Below are 20,071 nucleotides of genomic sequence, written 5' to 3' on the forward strand. Positions count from 1 at the left end.
GATGGCGTCTGTTTAGCTAAGGCCCGATCCCCTTATACCTAACACACAAGTTTTTTTTACAACGGGTTTCAGAATGGGTATATTACGCATATTGGATACATTACGCTAATATTATGCGCAATACCAGATTTTTATCCTTCAGACCGCCCTTTTAGCGTGATGTAGCTAATATAAGAGTGATCCTAATCAGTGAACACCCCCTCATCAATCTGCATTAAATCTTTTACTTCCTGCTGGACTAACTGTTTTTCCATTTTGGCATGGTTGGAGGCAGACAGTGAGGAAGTAAGTTTGGCAGCACAGAATGAACAACATGCCGGTCCACAATGCAGACAAAGGCAGCAGGTAAATATAATACCCAATGCACCCGCTAATATCATTAATATCTTCCAACCCCAGGTAGACAAGAGGTTCCAGAACCATCCCGTTAAGGACCAGGTACCATTTTCAGCATGGACCTCTGCTGCCAAACGATGCAATTTTTGTATATCCAAATGAACAGTAGGGGCGGAATCAGGTATATATACACAGCAGGAGCTGCCAATCACGCTGCATGCTCCTCCCCTATCTGCCAAGATAACATCCAGAACCATACGATTTTTAAGCAAGACCAGTCTCGTAGCTTGAAGCTCCACAGTCAGATTAGTCAGAATGCCTGCAGTTGTTTTTACTACGTTTCCTACTACCCTAGATAAGCGTCTAACTTCCCTGCTAGTAAATATAGGGCTCCAGATAGGAAAAAGTCCTTTGGCTATATCCAGGAATTGCTGTCCAGCAGTATCAGTCTGATCAGTACTATCAGTATCTAGGATTCGCCCTACTCAGACAGTGAGGGAACTTCGTTTGTTTAACCGGTGGTCTTTATGATAACTGGAGGGGGCTATATACACAGGAGGATATAGGAAAGACAAATAACGACGTCCTGCCCATCCTCGGAAAGCCATGTGTAAGCATTTTCTCCTCATACAAAATATACATTAGGGGGAGTGATCAATGGTGGGCTACTATTGTAGTGTAGTTCCTATTTTCCCAATAGGCTCTGCGCATTGGAATAGTACCTACAGCAGTAAAGGCCTAGGCCAGACGTTAACTAGGTCTACTACTGTCGATACTAGACTTAATTTTTGGGTTTGCCAGCTAAGCTCAGAGTTCGCTAGAAACTTTCTCGAATATTCAAGGAAGGATTAACTCCCCTGATTAGACAAGAAGGGATTTAGTTTCTGACAACCATAGAACATGACAACTTTGCTCTCCCCTAATCAAGAGTCAATCTCAAGAGTCGTGTGAGCACAAGGCAATTATTTTACTCAGTCAGTACGTGCATTCTTAGTCTCATCAGAATGTAGAGAAAAGGAAGAGACGGGCGTGTTCAATAAAAAGATGTTATTTATTGATCAGTCTCTTTTCTCGTACAAGAGAAATGGATCGATATTATTGCGATACTTATAGTTAAGTAAAGTGCATACATTAAAAGCAATAGTATAAAATAATACTGTAAAAACATTGATATGGTTTCTGAGCCATATGATGTTTTAAAATGATTAAAATATATTTACATACACACATACATTTGACTAAACGTGCTCAACTGGTGTTTCTAAATACGCCTACCCCGTGTACCTGACCTAAGTCTAATGCGTGGGCGGGAATAGAAAGTTACAGTTTAAGTTAAGTTTGTTTTTGCCAAGTGAATAACTAAAGAATTCTCTAGGAGGGGTTATTCAGTTCTGTACCTGGAATTTAGGATGAATGAGGAATGGTATCTCTTTCTCTGCTCTCGATATTCCAGGCTGCCTGCGAGGGCTACCCGGAAGCGCCGGTGCTGGGTCTCTCGGCTTGAGATAGCAGCGCGTCTCTCAGCGCGTCAGGAAGGCGGGGCTGCTGCCTGCGGGGTCTGCTTCTGCTCTCGGCTTCGGCAAGTGTGGCTGCTCCGTCTTGTCACCACGCGTGTGTTTTGCATAGGGCAAGATCGGCAATATTTATACCTTAAAGGTGCCGGGATTGACGTAAGGATGGACATAGGTACGTCAATAAAGATGTCATACGACTTGCTCGTTAGCACATTCTTTACTAAAGTTCTCTGTGAAATCAAAACAATGGCCGCACGGATTATCCAGGTTGTCATAGGTTTGATTTGTTATGAGAACGTCGTATGCCTTATCAGGGGCTGGAGGAATATCGCTTGTCTAATTAGATCTCAAGCGTTATGACCTAATCAGATAACACGTTCCTGTGCCGTAGTGTGACTGCGTCAGATAACGGTATCTGCATCATGGGGAATTTCTTGCCTCATGGGCTGACTGTTAGTTAACTAGCTAGGTAGTTTAACCAGAATAGGGTCAGGAATAGGGGGATCGATTCAGAACCTATAGAAATACACGACACCCACTCCACGCTAACTATGGTCATATCTACTAATCTATGCATAGTATAACATAGTACAACATACTATAGAGTATAGTGTATACCTTACCACCCCAAAATACATAAATGCATTTTGAAATTTTCAAATATACTGAAAAATTGCAGTCATATATATCGTATGCACTTAAGCTATGAATCAAATGCAAAAGTAAACACGCATTGTTATGCATTATTATTTGTTGGTATATGAGAAATACACATGAAATGGCTCTTAATATGGCTATACAGAAAAAAAGTCGAAACCATTTCATCACATAAAATATATTGTGAACATACCAGTGGGCAGCTAAAGTCTATATAAAGTCTATAAAGAATCTAAAAAAATAGAAATCTTAGTTCTCTAGGAATAGTTTCTTACTTTAAGCAGAAGATCAGTGTCCCGGGAAAAAATATATAGAAAAATATTTTAAGGGGCTTGCTGAAAAAATTGCTGTCCGTGAACTGGATTGTAATTGTTCATGTGACTTTATTTTTAAAGTTGAAGGCCGAATTCAGGGAACGCCGTGTGCGAGTTTACTCAAAAGTCTCTATTTCTGTTCCGGAGAGAACATCATATCATTCAGGCTTTCGAAAAAACTGTCAACAGCTTCATGGGAAAGTTCCACTAAGTTGGAAATAGGGGTAACCATGCATTCGTGCGCATGATTGTCTCCATTGACATTCTGATTTGCATTGCTGACAGAAGGTCGTACCTGTTCGATGCTGCTTTCATCTTGAACTTCACTACTCTTCAATCGCAGTGGTGAAGATTCCAGGAATGCCGTCATCAGAATTGGCAGCCTTTGAGGGCAGCACAGTGCGTGAACCTTGGTAGGAACCAACAGTGTATCTGCATCCACTGGCGCATCCGATTGTAGCGTCAGACAGGTGTCTAACACGCATTCTTCTCCGCATAGCAGACACCTTAGTACAGGTAAAACACACCTTTGCCACATTGGTCGAAATGATAGAAACCAAGTCATGTTTAGGTCTCTAAGCCGGGAGAGTCCCAGGATTTTTGATATCCGGTCCCGGTATCCAATGGCTAGGATCGTTTCTTCCATTGTCGTGAGAGTTTGTTCTGTGACATGGGTTGCCATAACGAAAAATAAGGACCAGGAATAGGATTCCTGCAATTAGTCCTAGGATCAGGGGAAGTCCGCCAAAAATCGAATGGACGAAGTCTGGAAAAATACCCAGTATGGCTTTGAATGGTGTTAATGCCATCGAAAATACTGTCTTAAATACCTTTGAGACCCTGTGGTATCAGAAATATTTAAGATTTCGCTCAGGATTTCCGCGAAATGTACGGGGGAATTGGTTGATAATAATGTATGTATCTCTGCAGTCGTCCTTGCGACTTGTAGATCATACGTTTCTTTAGATGACGTGAGCCTTGTAGGCGTCTGAAGAAGCACTGTTTTCATTCTGCTTAAAGTGTCTATTCGAATAGAAGTAATTTTCAGACCGGGCCATGCCCTTGCCTCCCTGTCTGGAAAGGAGCTGGGGAACAAAGAACGTCCACAGCACTTGACCTTCGCCGTCGTAGTGACGAGATAAGGAGTCCCGGGCATAAGACTACAGCATCTGCGGTCTACAATAAGAATGTAACTCCCATTATAGAGTCTTTGAAAGAATGGTTCTATTTCAGTTGCAGGTGCGCCTTGCTGGTGACATGAAAGGTTGTATGAATTCCCTTCACAGGCTCCGTGCAAACTAATACCGTTACACAGAAGCGTGCCGCTTAGTGACATAGCACAATTGTTGCCACTAAGAAACACTTTCTGTCCTTTGTTACTGACACATGCATGTGAATAGGGCAGGTTCCAAGTTGTTTTAAGGTACCCTTTTCCCAATTTCTCGTACATGCCAGCCTGTATATATTTTTGGCAGTATTGAAACCTGAAGGTTGAGATTGGAATATTTATGATTCCGTGTATTATCCATTCACTGACAGGTCGTTCTGACATTGTCATTGGTAATCTTTCTAGTTTTTCAATGCTCAAGATTGTATAATCAGCACCCTTCTGCGCCATACCGATTTGTCTATCAGTAAGGTTAAAGATTTGGAATAGTGACGTTGTGTTGATTAAACGCCAAGGCACATAGCCTGAACGCAGATTTTGTAACGTCCAACCAAGCTGTACAATAGAACGCAATTGTGACTGACCATGTTGTAATAACAGTAAGTCTTGCGATAATATATCGATTGCTGAAGCCACAATGCTGTCCAATGAAAAAATTCTGGAGGACAGAGTCATTAACCCATTGTCCACTACAGAAAGTGATTTTTCCAAATTAATACGGTCAATTTCCCGTATTCTTTCTGCTGTCTCAATTTGAGTAACCTTCCAGGCCTCATTGTATGCTGCATATACAGAGGCTGCTATGAAACGCTTATGACGCTGTTTGCGTGGTCCCAGTATGAAATCACGCAAGTCAGCACCATCAGTAAGTAAAGTTAGGTGTTGCTTAATTTCAGGCAGTGTGGAAGACTGTAGCCATTGAAGGCATAATTTGCCCACACTGTAGGTTGTTATTATCCCTGGGTGATGTCTTTGGGGATATCTAGGGTCTGGCCTGGTCATTTTGAACCCCTGTGTTTTATTCAGGAATCTATCTTGACAGTTATTTGTATCTGTGGGCCAGATCAACCATTGTTTCCAATCAGGATGTGTTCTGTTTTGGTTAAGTATATGGTTTATGTCTATTTCTTCATCTGTATCAGAGTTATTGCTAAACATTGTTGGCTTTGGAATAGACAGGTTATTTAAATCTTTGATTTTTGCTAGGCCAAGACAGGTGGTTTGTTGGACGGTGTCATTTAAAAATATCATTTGTTCTGGGATCATGCAGGCTCTAAACAAAGCTTCTATACCCTGTACTTGCCATTCTTTTGTACCCCAAACACTTTTCGAATCAACATTTTTGTCCCAATAATCAAATCCAAAAGTATTCATTTTTTCAAAGAACGAATCAGGATAAATCAATTTTGTGTTGGTTATCATGGTTTTGGTCCCTGTCTTGTTTGACAATTTGTAATAAAATGTTTCAGCATTACTAGTGTTAAAACCTTGAAAGTATGAATATTTGTCATAAACGGTTCTAGAGCTCCCTTTTGGAGGTGTAGCACAATGTTCCCATTGATTATAATTTAAAACATTTCTAGGTTGTGCAGATTTATGCACGAAATGGTTACCATAATGGTTATAGCAGTACATGCTGTCATAATTTGTAGAACCCTGCAAATAATCATGTTTTGTAAATTTAGCAGACATTACTAAGTCAGACATCATATTGTTAATACTTTCAAAGTCCCAATCATCAGCAAATGAGTTTGGTTTTGCAAAGTCACTCAAAGAGATCTTAATTTGGTGTGGATATTTCAGGATCTCGACCGGACCATAAATTTCATAGTCAGTGTTGTCCCAGGCTACCCCACCAGGTATTGGAATTGCTGTGAAGTTGGCTGAAGAAAGTTCTGAAGAAAGTTCTCGTTTCTCGACGTGTGAAGATGTGTGTGGTTTGAGGACCAAGTTGATGTTCTGACTTGCTGTGTCCATTTTAGCATATTTTCCCTCAATGAAGCGTCCCAAGGTAAATACCATGATGAGCCAAAGTATGAGGATAAATGCACCAAAACCCACCCAAAATTCAATCCATGGAGAAATCAGATATGTTTCTTTTAGTTGTTTCAAAAGTTCCTTCGCTTTGTCTTTAAAGGATTTTGATGATGGCTGTGTCTTTTGTTCGCTGAAGCCTTCAGAGGAATCATCGAAGTTGATGAAGTAACCGGATGCAGTTCTGTCAATTGTTCCAATTGGTTCATGATTTTTGTTTCTTGCATTTTCACTTGGTACTTCTGTATAGATTGGTGTGTCTCTACTAAATGTCTTTATTTGGGTTTTCAGAGGTCTAAGTTCTATTGCATTGTTGCATAGTCCTTGTTGTTCTTCTGTAGGCGTTTCGAATGTGATGAGCCTCTTTGATAGGACCTCTGTACTGGTAGCAAACCTTTGTGTTCTGCTACTTATTGGGAGTCCACTTGGCCTACTGTTTGTTATCGGCCACATGTTGTGGTTTTACCAGGTCGATGGATACAACTCGGTTCTCCTTTTTTCCAGCAAGTGGCGGTAGTACAACTGATCTTGTCCCGTTGACAGACAAGACAGGAACTGCTTTTCTGTAAGAAGGCCCAAATTCCTTCTTTACCGCGATCTTTTCCCTGACTAGATCCCCGACTTTTGGAATCCAGACAGGTCTTGCTGGGACAGGTGGTGAATCTTCAGTGGTTGTTGGCTGTTGTTTCAACTGTATGTTGCTCAGGTCTTTTCTTGTTTTGTTTAAGTCCTGCAAAATAGCCAAACGGTCTTTGACATCAAAGGTTTTTTCTGTTACCACTGAAGTCTGACTATCAAGGTCAGAGATCAACATCCTAGTTCCGAATAATAATTCGTACGGACTGAATCCCTTCAGAGAATTTCTTGGCAAGTTATTTAGACTACGTTGGACACTTATTAGATGTTTGACCCACCCAGCTCCCGAACCTAATATCCTTTCTATTATAGATTGCTTTCTGTCTTGGTTTTTTCTTTACACCATCCCATACCCTCAGGAAGGAAGTGAGAAGATTCCCGCTGGGCTGTGCTCATTTGGCCATTCCTTCCCCCCCCAGGCTGGATTGCCTGAGAAAAAGAAAAATTGGTCGAACGTAGCATGCTCTTAGCGTATATGCCATTTAGACTCGCAAATCTTGTATAACAGTCCGGACGTCAGCCGAGTGCTGTGGATCTACATTATAAGTGGAACTAGCCTGTGTATGTTAATCGCAAGCCATTCTTTTTGCTGGTAATATTATCTGCCTTGATACGACGAGGTATTAAACTGCTTCTCTCCCCACTGCGATCTCTGTTACAGTTTGGGCAGTTTTTTACAAACATGGTGTAGTGCAGGCTCATGCCTGGCCACCAGTACCGTGATTGTAATTCTTCCAGAGAATCTTTTAATTTAAGGTGTCTGTGACCCTCGCCCATGTGTGCGTCTGCGATTAACAAGTTTCTCCTGTCCATGTTTGGAATCACTCTATCCCCCACTCCAGGGATTCGAGCAAAAGGGACGGAGTTTGCATCGATTATGTATGTATAATTGAGTGGATAGTTGATCGGTAACGCTGAGCAGTCGCCTTTTGATGACGTTTTCACTGCCAGCAATGTTTCGCCGTCAATGTATTTTAATGTACGCTTTTTTCGATCTACGGGAGCCGATTTAGTGGCTGCCGCTGCGGCTGTCTCAGCCAATGAATTCCCCACAACGTGAACGCCATCACGTTGATGACTCAGTGAGTGAGTCACGTGAGTCTTTGGTAGTTCTTTCTTCAAAAGAGCTACTTGTTCCCAGAGAAGTCTCTGCTTTATTGGTGCACCTGTGTCATCTTTGTAACCGTTCTGAATCCATGTCTGCAAATCCTTGTTATATGCTTTGACGCAGAAATATGAATCTGACACTATAAGTGTCGGGAATTCGCGATCCGCATTATCTAGCGCCATTTTCAAAGCTAATATTTCAGTTTGTAGTTCTGAATTAGTTTCTACTGAGTGTGATTTTGTTAATAGAGGTCTTAGTTTACCTCCGTGCCACACTTCTTTTGTAATCTCACATGTGGGATTGTATGCATGTTCTCCCCAAACGGAGGGTTGAGCATGTCCGTCTGTATAGATTACACAGGCGTAATGTCTTAGAGGCAGAATGTCGATTGGCAGAGGATACGTTTTTTCATATTTTAGATTTTTTAATTCTTCTAGTTCTGGATCAAAGAAGTAGTATACTTTGTCCGTTGTGATTGAATTTACCCATTGCAACCAATCTGGATCCAATGTTGTTGTTGGTAAATTACACGGTGTTGTTAATGCCTCGAAGGCTGATTCAGCTGTTCTGACTGTGATATGTCTACCATCAGCTATGTCTTTTTCTCTAGCTATTGCGGTTTGAACTGCTTGAACCATTTTTCCTTTGTTGCTGAATCTCTGTTCAGCTTTTGTGTACAAATGTGATTTGAATGCAATTGGTACCTTTTCTCCCTCATTAGAGGTCAGGTATGTGTATCCGCATTTCCCTGGGATGACTCGGATCACAAGGTTGCGTGTATTATCACGGGTTTCTAATTTTGTTTTAATTAGCATGTCTGTTTGTAAGGATCTCAAAATTTCTGTGTGTGTTTGAGTCCAACTGGATCTTTTAAAGTCTGGTTTAATTAGATCGTAAAGGGGCTTGACCCTTTCTGCGTAGTTAGCAATGTAAGTTCTTCCGAAATTTAGGAAGCCTAGAATTGACTGTAGGTTTTTTAGTGTTTTAGGAGCTTGGATTACGGCACATTTCTCTAGGAAATTGTCTGCCAGGCTTTTGCCTTCACTTGATAACTCATATCCTAAGAATAGGACCGTCAGATGGGCAATTCTGGACTTTTTGAAGTTGAATTTGTAACCCTCTGCAGCGAAACCAAGTATTATGGTGTTCACTCTTTTCAAGTGAGTCTCCAAGTCATCATCTGTTAAGTAAATGTCATCGACATAAGATAATGCTTCATCATCATATTGTTGTAGTAATTCTGTTACTCTCGCTGAGAATACCCCCGGGCTATTCTTGTACCCCTGGGCTAACCGACAGAATTGTTTTTGAGTGCCATTTACTGAGAATGCAGTTAAATATCTGCTCTCTGGTGCTATGTTTTGACAAAAGAATCCGTTGGAGATGTCCAAGGTTGTTTTGTATTTTGTGCGCACTATGTTATTCATTAGTGCAGCACTGTGTGAGTTTTGCACTGCAAAAGTTTTGCAACATGTGTTAAGGTGTCGGTAATCCAAAACTAGACGGTACGAATTGTCTGGTTTGGAGACCGGAAACAAAGGATTGTTCATTTGTGAGGTGCAAGTTTCAATCACCCCTTGGTATTCTAGCTGATCTAGGATTTCATTTACTTGTTTTTTAGCTTCTTGCTTAATTGGGTACTGCCTTTGTGCAGTTGGTTGTGATTTTAACTGGACTTTGGAGGAGGAGAATCCTCATCCCATCCTACATGATTTTTATATAAAGCAGGTGCTAAGGCCACTGCCCACTTTCTAGCAAGTGTGTATTTTTTATGAATCGGTATTTGATTCGAGAAGGCAGGCATAATTACTACTTCGCCATGAGGGCACTCCCTGACAAACTCTGGTGGCCAGTCTTTTTCAGCTAGAAGGATGTCATAGCCTTTGGATAGGTTATCCCAAAATAGTCCCCTTATTTTCCTAGTCTTATCTCCCTCTATACGTAATGTTATCTCGTATATTTTGTGGGGCTTGCTAACTCTGGTATCTGCAGTTTCCACTTGAAGGTATTCATTCGTGTCCACTGTCTCCAGATGATTCATAAGGACTTTGCGAGCTATGCTCACCTCTGCTGCGCTGTCTAGCATTGTCTGAGCCCACTCTCCGTTTTTCAATTGTGTCCTCAGTATTCTCGGCATTGTTAACTACCTTGATACTGGCTACCTTCTTTTTTGGAAATTGTGATTTCTTTTTCAGTTGAGCAGGTTCCTTGTCTTTGGACTTGGCGTGCTCTTCTGATCGTCCTCTTCTTTCCGATTTCTGCGAGGAATTCTGAAAAGATTGAGAGGGACGTGTATCAATGTCTTGATATCTATCAGGTTTTTTAATATTATCCCTATTTCTAAGGTTATATCTATTCCCAGAGGGTTCACTCTGAGGTGACCTTTGTCTCGGGTTTGGAGATTTCTCTCTTCGCCTAGGAGACCTTCCTCTGGACTGGAATTTCTTTTCTTTTGGATTGGATTGTTTGTTTCCATCCCAGTTCTTTTTTGGTGAATTATTATTATTAAAAAATATTTTTTCTGGACTTGTAGTCAGTTGCGGTTTTACCGGTATTCCACCTAGACTATCTCTGCCTAGTTCTTCATAGGATTTTTCTATGATTCTGGCAATTTCAGCTGGTTGGTCTGCTATATCTGTCTCTTTTAACCTCTGGCGGATCGCCACGTTTGCTGCTTCACCTTTTATGTTGGCTAGTAATATAGCCGAGACCTGCTTGAAGTCTTTCAGTAATTTCATACCAAGAGTTAAAGCAGGTTCTGGACCGTATTCATCTTGAATTTGTTTTAGCACATCTGGTATCACCGAAATGGATGGGACACCGTGCGTTTTTGTGTAGATGGAAGCAAAGACTGTACCCCAAGTGTCACAGTCCTCAATGTGTGGTGCGATTCCCATTGGGAGACATATAGTCAGAATCCTGTGTTTTTCTAATGGGGTGGTGTCAGGAAACACCGCCTCTATTTGGGTAATTTTCTGTGCCAACCAGAATGGTATTTGTTCCCGTTTTGCTGGGACTTTACCTAGGCAGGATTGGATGTTCTGTGGTGTAATTTTATTTGTGTTCCCCTGGTGAGGGGTCAGCTGTGGTAGTTTAATCGCTGGCTGAATTGTAGAAGTCCGCATTACATACTGAACTAATTGTCTGTGAATTTTTAGTAGTTGTTTTAGCTGTATTAATAGCTCTGGTGCAGGCATCTCGTCGATGTCTGGATGTGGTGTGTATCCGGCTAAGACCGGCCACGTTGCTCCTGGTCTTCCTAAAGGACCGAGCCTTGTAATGTGATTATTATGTTTTAGGGCGCCATCAAATAAGAGCAAATGCTCTTGGAATTTGAGTGGTACTTCCACCTCCTCGAAAGGAGTGTACGTTTCTGGAGGAACCTCTATTTTGTAATAGTGGAAGTACTTTGTTACAGCATTTGCTGCTGGAAAATGTATCCATGTATAGTATACCTCTGTCTGCCGATATTCGTGTGCCTCGATTACGAATATGACTGTGCCACCTCTAGGTGTCAGTCCATTTTCTATAAGTTTTAAGGTTATAGATTTCCTTTTGGCGACCGGAATGAGTATTATATCCGCGTCCGCATCTAGTGCAGCATTATCAGCTGCTGCTATTTCAGCCGCTAATCTAACTGCTTCTCTTTCTCCATCACTGTCTCCCATTTTACAGACAGGATGGTATTATGTTTATTTGCAGATCAGGTTTCTTTATGGAAACAGAGATTAGGTGCACAATATTTTGGAACTGTTTTATCCTTCAACGTTGACTATACCAAGAACCATACATAGGAGTTCCCTCCTGCGAGGTTTTGGAGGATTTATAACCTTTCACCCACTCCAGACGTCTTTGGAGTATTTGGGAAAAGGGGTCTGAGTGAGAAAGCACGACTGAGTTACTCTAAATGTCTTACGTTAGTTTTATCGCCCTTTCCAAACGCGTTGGGCGCCATGTAGTGTAGTTCCTATTTTCCCAATAGGCTCTGCGCATTGGAATAGTACCTACAGCAGTAAAGGCCTAGGCCAGACGTTAACTAGGTCTACTACTGTCGATACTAGACTTAATTTTTGGGTTTGCCAGCTAAGCTCAGAGTTCGCTAGAAACTTTCTCGAATGTTCAAGGAAGGATTAACTCCCCTGATTAGACAAGAAGGGATTTAGTTTCTGACAACCATAGAACATGACAACTTTGCTCTCCCCTAATCAAGAGTATATCTCGAGAGTCGTGTGAACAAAAGGCAATTTATTTTACTCAGTCAGTACGTGCATTCTTAGTCTCATCAGAATGTAGAGAAAAGGAAGAGACGGGTGTGTTCAATAAAAAGATGTTATTTATTGATCAGTCTCTTTTCTCGTACAAGAGAAATGGATCGATATTATTGCGATACTTATAGTTAAGTAAAGTGCATACATTAAAAGCAATAGTATAAAATAATACTGTAAAAACATTGATATGGTTTCTGAGCCATATGATGTTTTAAAATGATTAAAATATATTTACATACACACATACATTTGACTAAACGTGCTCAACTGGTGTTTCTAAATACGCCTACCCCGTGTACCTGACCTAAGTCTAATGCGTGGGCGGGAATAGAAAGTTACAGTTTAAGTTAAGTTTGTTTTTGCCAAGTGAATAACTAAAGAATTCTCTAGGAGGGGTTATTCAGTTCTGTACCTGGAATTTAGGATGAATGAGGAATGGTATCTCTTTCTCTGCTCTCGATATTCCAGGCTGCCTGCGAGGGCTACCCGGAAGCGCCGGTGCTGGGTCTCTCGGCTTGAGATAGCAGCGCGTCTCTCAGCGCGTCAGGAAGGCGGGGCTGCTGCCTGCGGGGTCTGCTTCTGCTCTCGGCTTCGGCAAGTGTGGCTGCTCCGTCTTGTCACCACGCGTGTGTTTTGCATAGGGCAAGATCGGCAATATTTATACCTTAAAGGTGCCGGGATTGACGTAAGGATGGACATAGGTACGTCAATAAAGATGTCATACGACTTGCTCGTTAGCACATTCTTTACTAAAGTTCTCTGTGAAATCAAAACAATGGCCGCACGGATTATCCAGGTTGTCATAGGTTTGATTTGTTATGAGAACGTCGTATGCCTTATCAGGGGCTGGAGGAATATCGCTTGTCTAATTAGATCTCAAGCGTTATGACCTAATCAGATAACACGTTCCTGTGCCGTAGTGTGACTGCGTCAGATAACGGTATCTGCATCATGGGGAATTTCTTGCCTCATGGGCTGACTGTTAGTTAACTAGCTAGGTAGTTTAACCAGAATAGGGTCAGGAATAGGGGGATCGATTCAGAACCTATAGAAATACACGACACTATTGGTGTGTAATGCAGAAGTATAATTACATTTACTATCTCCCACCTGAACATGATCTATGCCTTAAATACAAAATGATGCAGTACTGTTTAAAATAGGTACAGGGATTGCTTTGTCATCAGTGACATTCCGATCCTGAAAATGCTGGAAATATTGCGTAAAATTAAACTTTTCAAAATCCGACATTTCATCTTTTAGCCAAGTAACATTTTCATATTCAGTATATTCATTCATACAGGCCGCAGGATCTAACAACCCTTCTCCTCCATCTCCCAATGGGTCAAATCCCTGATGTTCTATGTATGCTAAAATTGCTTCGTAGTCCTTATCAGAGTATCGTTTCGGATCTGCTATATAATGCACATACATCATAGATAACAATTGGAACCAAGCCTCACAACTTCCCAAATGTGATAAAGGCAAAGAAATTAATAGGTCATGACGGTGCATTACAGAAGGTAAAAGGCCACAACCACAGCAATGTGTAGTATCGGTAGCATTATGGGCTTGATGAAGCATTTCAATGTATACATTTTTACTGTACGTTTCACAGTGCCTTTCCTTATGTGGAGGTAAAGTATAGAATAAATGCTCTGGGGGTTGTGTTGTGGTGCCCAAAACCTGGTGCATAGGATAATGAAATTCTAAATAAACAAATACACTCATCAATATTACAAATAAAACTGTGATTGTCACTACAAAGGCTATGTTCACTCGGATAGCCCAACTAGAAAACATTGGTACATCTACAGGGAAATGACGGCGGGTAAGGGGGCGTTCTTCTTCAGGAGAAAAACGGGCAAAGGGATACATTCTAGCTAAAAGTCCAATCAACTAAACTCGGAGAACTGCAGGCCAATTGCCAGAGGGTTTCTTCTTTCCTGTGTCCGTCTAGAGCCTCACAGACAGGTCTACTATCGTTCATCAAAAAGAAATTTCCCACACTGTATTCCGTTGTCGCAACCTGGGCCCAAATGCAACTTAATCTTTCTTTCTGAACAGAGCTTCACAAAGAGTTCCAAGCTCTCAACGGGTTCAGTCCAGTGTCTCGCTCAGTACCCCAGTGAAGAGCTAATCAGCCCTGTAACTCAAAGTCTTTCCCTATCTCCTAACATCTGGACCTGAGGTGCCGTGTTGTTTTCGGGACCGCAGGTTATCTCGAAGATGGCCAGGCTGTTCCTGATCATGAAACGACACAGAAGCAGAGGCACTTGGTGCAACAGAGATCTCATGTGCCCTTGGAGTATCAGCCACATTAACAGATCCAGAAGCAAGGGCTGATTCAGCTGACGGAACCTCTCTTGATGTTGACAAACCTTCCTCTCGCCCTTCACCAGATTCAAGGGCGTCAGAGAAAGGGACAAAGCTAGGGCCTCGCTCGCCCTCCTGGGTTAGAACTCCTTCTCGGTTCCGTTGATCAAATGGAAGCAGGGGAGGCAACTTCTTCAGATGAGAGACCTGTATCCAATGTCTCTTTCCGTCCACCTTTACCGCTGTTCGAGTGACCAGCAAGATTTAATGGGGCTTGCTCCACCTTGGTTCCGAACTCGATTTCCGTTGATAGTTTTGAACCAAAACCCACTGTCCAGGCTCGAGGCGATGTCCAGGACATGTCCAGAGGCTGCAGTACTGCTGATACCTGTTGGTGAATGCAACGCAAATCTTTAGTCAAAGCGTACAAGTAATCTGTCATCATAGGATAATCAATATCACAAAATGATCTGGGTCTCAGGACACCCCAAACTTTGGCAGGCCGACCAAAAACGACCTCATAAGGTGATAAACCAGCTCGGGAATGGGGAGTTACTCGTAGTGACATTAAAGCTAAAGGTAATGCATCAGGCCAGCTCAGCCTGTGCTTTCTTGGATCTTTGCCAATTTTAACTTCAGAGTTCCATTATACTTTTCAACCAGTCCTGCAGACTGCGGGTGTCGGGCCGCATGGAATTTCTGCCTGATTCATGAACCATTACACACATGTTGGACTAGTTCTGCATTAACGTGTACCCCGTTATCTGTCCAGATCACCCGGGACAATCCATATCTAGGGAAAAACTCTTATCAGGGCTTTTGCAGTGGCCAGGGCAGTGTTATTTTTGGTTGTGTAGGCTTCCACCCATTTACTGAAAGCACACACCACAACCAATACATATTTCAAATTGTTCACTCTTTCTAATTGGATATAGTCCATTTGTATCACCTCAAAAGGCAGAGAAGGTGGTACAAAATTTCCACTAAGGACTGTCTCTCTCCCCCCAGGATTGTATTGTAGACAGACCATGCAATTCTTAACCACATGGGTAGCAGTTTTGGGAATATTATGAATGTTCCACACGGGGTCTAAAAGCGCACAAATGCCTTTTGCACCAATGTGAGCAGGACCGTGAGCCATAGTGACTACCGCATACACTAGTGCATTAGGTAACAGCCATCTTTGTTTCTCTGTCGGATCAATCCAACAATTATTCCTGTCCAATCTTCCTACTTCCTGTTCCCATCACACTAATTCATCAGGGGTAGCTTCTTTCTGCAATTCTCAAACACTCTCTATAGTGTTATCAAACATCGTAGTCTCCGCCACCCACCTAGCAGAAGCGCTGGGGAACATTGTTGACATTTTAGTTTGTGCAGTTTCTTTTGCTGTCTGATCAGCAAATGCATTGCCCTCGCCTGTGGTATCTATGATTCTCTTATGTGCACTGGATTTGATGATCGCTACTTTCTTGGGTAATATCAAAGCATTTAACAATCCTACTATCAAAGGGCCATATTGTATTTTCTGACCATGGGAGGTAAGAAACCCTTGTTCTTTCCACAGACGTCCAAAAATATGGGCTACGCCGAAGGCGTACTGACTGTCTGTATAAATATTTACTCTCAATCCCTCACTCAGTTCACATGCTCGTAACAGAGCTATTAGTTCAGCTGCATGTGCTGATTGATGGGAAACCCGAGAGGTCTCCACTACAGTACGAAGGGTGGTGATAGCATAGGCAGCTGTTGTTGTGCCATCTGGTAATTTAAAACCAGAGCCATCCACATACAACTCCCCTTGGGGGTCAGATAAAGGAGTGTCTGTGAGGTCTAGTCGTCCCTTCGTTTCTTCTTCAGTCCGAAATATACAATCATGGACATCGTCCTTTTGTTCATTTGACGGGAGGGGTAGTAACGTGGCCGGATTCAGAGTGGCACACAGTTTAATAGTAATATGGGGAGCAAACAAATTCCATTCATATCCAGTCAATCGTGCACTCGTAAGGTGCTAGGTTTTTGTTTGATTTAACAATATGTCCACAGCATGGGGTACCATTACTGTGAGATCAGTATTCAAAACGATCCCTTCCGACTGTCAAATGGCAACCGCTACAGCTGCAGTCACCCTCAGAAAGCTAGGAAGGGCTCTGACGACATTATCCAATACCGCCGAAAAGTACGCACAAGGTCTTTGCTTACCACCAAATCCTTGTGTTAACACTGAAAGCGAACAACCGTACACCTCATGCACATAAAGTACAAAAGGTTTACGGTAGTCAGGAGTACCCAAGATGGGTGCAGAACAAAGTGCAGATTTCAGAGAGTCAAAAGCGTCTTGACATTCATCCATCCAGTCAAATGTAACAGAGGTTTAGCAAGAAGAGAAAAATTAGGTATCCACTGGCGACAGTAAGAGGCTATGCCAAAAAAAGCACGAACATCACGTTGAGTACAAGGCACAGACATGTTAGAAATAGTAGCTATACATAGGAACTGGGGTCACCAGTTCCTCGGGGAGGTGTAGCTTGGCCTGAGCAGGTAGGCACACGAAGCTTAGGTGTAAAGTGACCACACAGCACACACATCCACTGAGGCACGGAACGCACACAATGAATGAGACCACACCAGTAAGTTTGATTAAAGCAAGGTACTTTTATCTAGATCACGGTTCAGGGAAATCAGGAATCAATTCAGTATCTCTTCACAAACATTTTTCATTCAGCATGAATAAACATTTTCTCCTGTAAGGCAACCAATTCATTAAGACGTTTCCTCAAAGCATTTCCTTAAAGATAACCATGTCATTAGGGTAGAGTAAACCTTTCCTTACTCAGGAATAAACATTTCAAGAATCATGAATAAACATTTCATTGTGTCAGGAACCAGCAGGTTATTAAACAAGAGCAAAACGTGTCATGAGGCTGGAGTAAACCATTTCAGTAATCTGAAGTAAATCCCTCAATCATCACTTTCCGCGGTAATAAACACTTCCTCCTGCCAGAGTAAACATCTCCTTGATCAAGAAGAACATTTCATTGGGAAATCATAACCATTTCATTACTCAGCACTAAGTATTTCATTCGGCACCAATAAGCCCTGCATCAGGCTGAAAATGAGCATTTCATTAATTCCAACAGTGGCAGGCATAAGGCTACCGCGGCTGGGATTCAACTGTACCCCAGGCAGGGGTTAACTTTTGTCAATTGAGGCCCCCCACAAGGTCTTCAGGTGCCCTGGCCCAGGTCCAGTGCTTTAAGGGGGCCAAATAGGGCCACCGGGGCCCAACAACAGTGTTCCCCAGGGAAGGGGCGAACTCCTTGCCTCCTCTGGCCTTCCGTTCTCCTCCCCGGGGTTTACCTCGCTGTCTTTGGCCTCTCGGGGCCCTTGTGTAGGCTCAAGGGGCTGGGGGAGGGCTCCGGCTCCTCTTGGAGCCCTCTAGTAGGCCCCGTGCTGTTAGGGTGACCGGTCCTGGGCCTCCGTCAGGCTCCACCAGCCTCGGGACCAGTCAGGGGCAGAGCAGTGGCGTCATGCGGAGGAGGGAGGGCTCTCGGCACTCCCGAGCCCTCCGGTACAGGGATGTCCTGTTCCCGGGCCCGTGAGGACATGGGCGGCCCGGGAACCAACCAGCAAGCAGTCCGGGGCGGGCGCGGCAGTGTATGCCTATCGCTGCGCGGTGCCGATGGGGCGTGGCCAGGGATGCCGCGTCCCCTGTCACGTGATGGCAGGTGGAGGCTTCAGGCCTTGTCGGGCCTAGCGCGGCCTGACAGGAATTCCAGTGGCCCTCTCCTGACACCAGGGGCCGCCGCTCTGGGTTGCTTAGTGGGGGCAGGAGGCGCCCAGGTGATCGTGGCGGCCTCCCCAAAGGCTCCGGGGGCTGTGGCGACAGTAACGCGACGGTGGCCCCTTCCTGGCACTGGGGGCCACCGGAGGCAGATCGCAGTGCTCCGGACAGCAGTGCTCCACAGGCGGTCTCCCCTGCGGTGAGTTCTTGGACCAGCGCTCCTCTCTCACAGCGCTTCACAGACACAGCGCGCTTCAGGGGACACAGCACTCAGAAGGCACAACACCAGGGCACAGGGCAGCACAGCGCTGTGAAGTCCCCGTGAGGAATCAAATATCCTTCTCAGGGGTCTTACTAATAATTAGTCCATTCAAAAGCAGCAAAAAGTTGACAGAGAATCTGAAATATGAAAAAGACATCTTTATTAAACTTAATTAAGTGAGGCTACGTCACCCAGCTGCACCTAAAGCAACTGAATGAGGCAGTCTGCCAGAATGGTCTTAGTTCAGACCTTTTATACCATTTATTATGCCCTAGGCATGCAAGGGGGTTGTACCAGTTACATTCCTAAACAAATGAAAAAGCTAGAGAGGCAACAGGTGAGTAGCCTTTGGGGTTTTAGCAGGATATGGGCAAAACATTATAATTGCAGGGTTCATAAAGGTTACAGTTGACAAAGGTAAAAAGCCGGACAAACCCATAATAAAAATGGTCACCTCCCCATCGTAAATATACCATAAAAGGATGGAGCAGAAACAGATGAAACAGATAGAAAATAAGATTAGGCATGTTTGTGTATAATACAAGTTTATGGCGTCCTGTCCTCTGATCCCAAATCTTGATCAGCTAGAGGGCAGGAACTGGTTTGGCAAGGTTAGCCTCAGGCAACAGAGACAGCTTTCGCCGGGTCATGCAGGAGTCAGCACAAACCCAAGCTAAGGTGTATATGTCCTAAATACTTATTCAGCCACAGTCAGGGCCTATGTAAAGGGCAACCACAAAATGGCTGCCATGCACAAAATGGAACCCGAGGGTTCAGAACAAAACCTTCAAATACACAGTGAATCCATTGGTGTAACATGACGAAAACACTCATACTTGCTGAACTCACTGTTTACGGTTTGCTGTTACCAAAATCATAACAGAATCATGACATTTGAAGCACAGGTTCAGAATTCAAGGAACCTCACCCGTACATGGAAAAGTACCCCCTTGGCTGAAGCACAGAGGAAAGCCCATATATGGCACAGTTGATTAGTTTGAAACCAAGCTAGGCTATTATGGGGGCAGGTCAAAAAAGGTGACTCCCTTTCGTCTTGGTGCCCAGGAGGACAGGCATTTGTCACCCCGAGTGGGACGGGTATGCTCAGACGTGAGTCCCGTGCTCTCCATGCCACTGGAATCAAGCTATCCAGGCTGATGAGGGCTGAAAGCCCGAAACCGGTCCTTGGATGCTTGTTTCCAGTCCAGGGAGGACTTGGCTTGGCAGTTCGGGCTGGACTGTACCCATGGAGCACAGGGTCAAGACTTATTTTATTATATGGCTGGGTTCAAACTGGAATGGCATGGTGAGCAAAAAAACGATGGATTTAGGCCCAGATCTCTGTACTGGGGTGAATGTATGACATTGTTCTGCATTCTGTCCATCACCTGTTGTTTTTGCAGGAGGACAGGCACGGCGCCTCTAGGAATGCGCTTGAAAGGGTATCACGTGACTTCTGCCTGCACTGAGCTGAGATGGGGAATAGAAACTAAGATGGCATCTGTTTAGCTAAGGCCCGATCCCCGTATACCTAACACACAAACCTATTTACAACGGGTTTCCGAATGGGTATATTACGCATATTGGATACATTAAGCTAATATTATGCGCAATACCAGATTTTTATCCTTCACCCTACTCTCACTCGGACCACATTTTTATGTCCGCCTTTTT

Source organism: Lissotriton helveticus, chromosome 1_1 (assembly GCF_964261635.1).
Source record: "Lissotriton helveticus chromosome 1_1, aLisHel1.1, whole genome shotgun sequence".
NCBI classification, from domain to species: domain Eukaryota; kingdom Metazoa; phylum Chordata; class Amphibia; order Caudata; family Salamandridae; genus Lissotriton; species Lissotriton helveticus.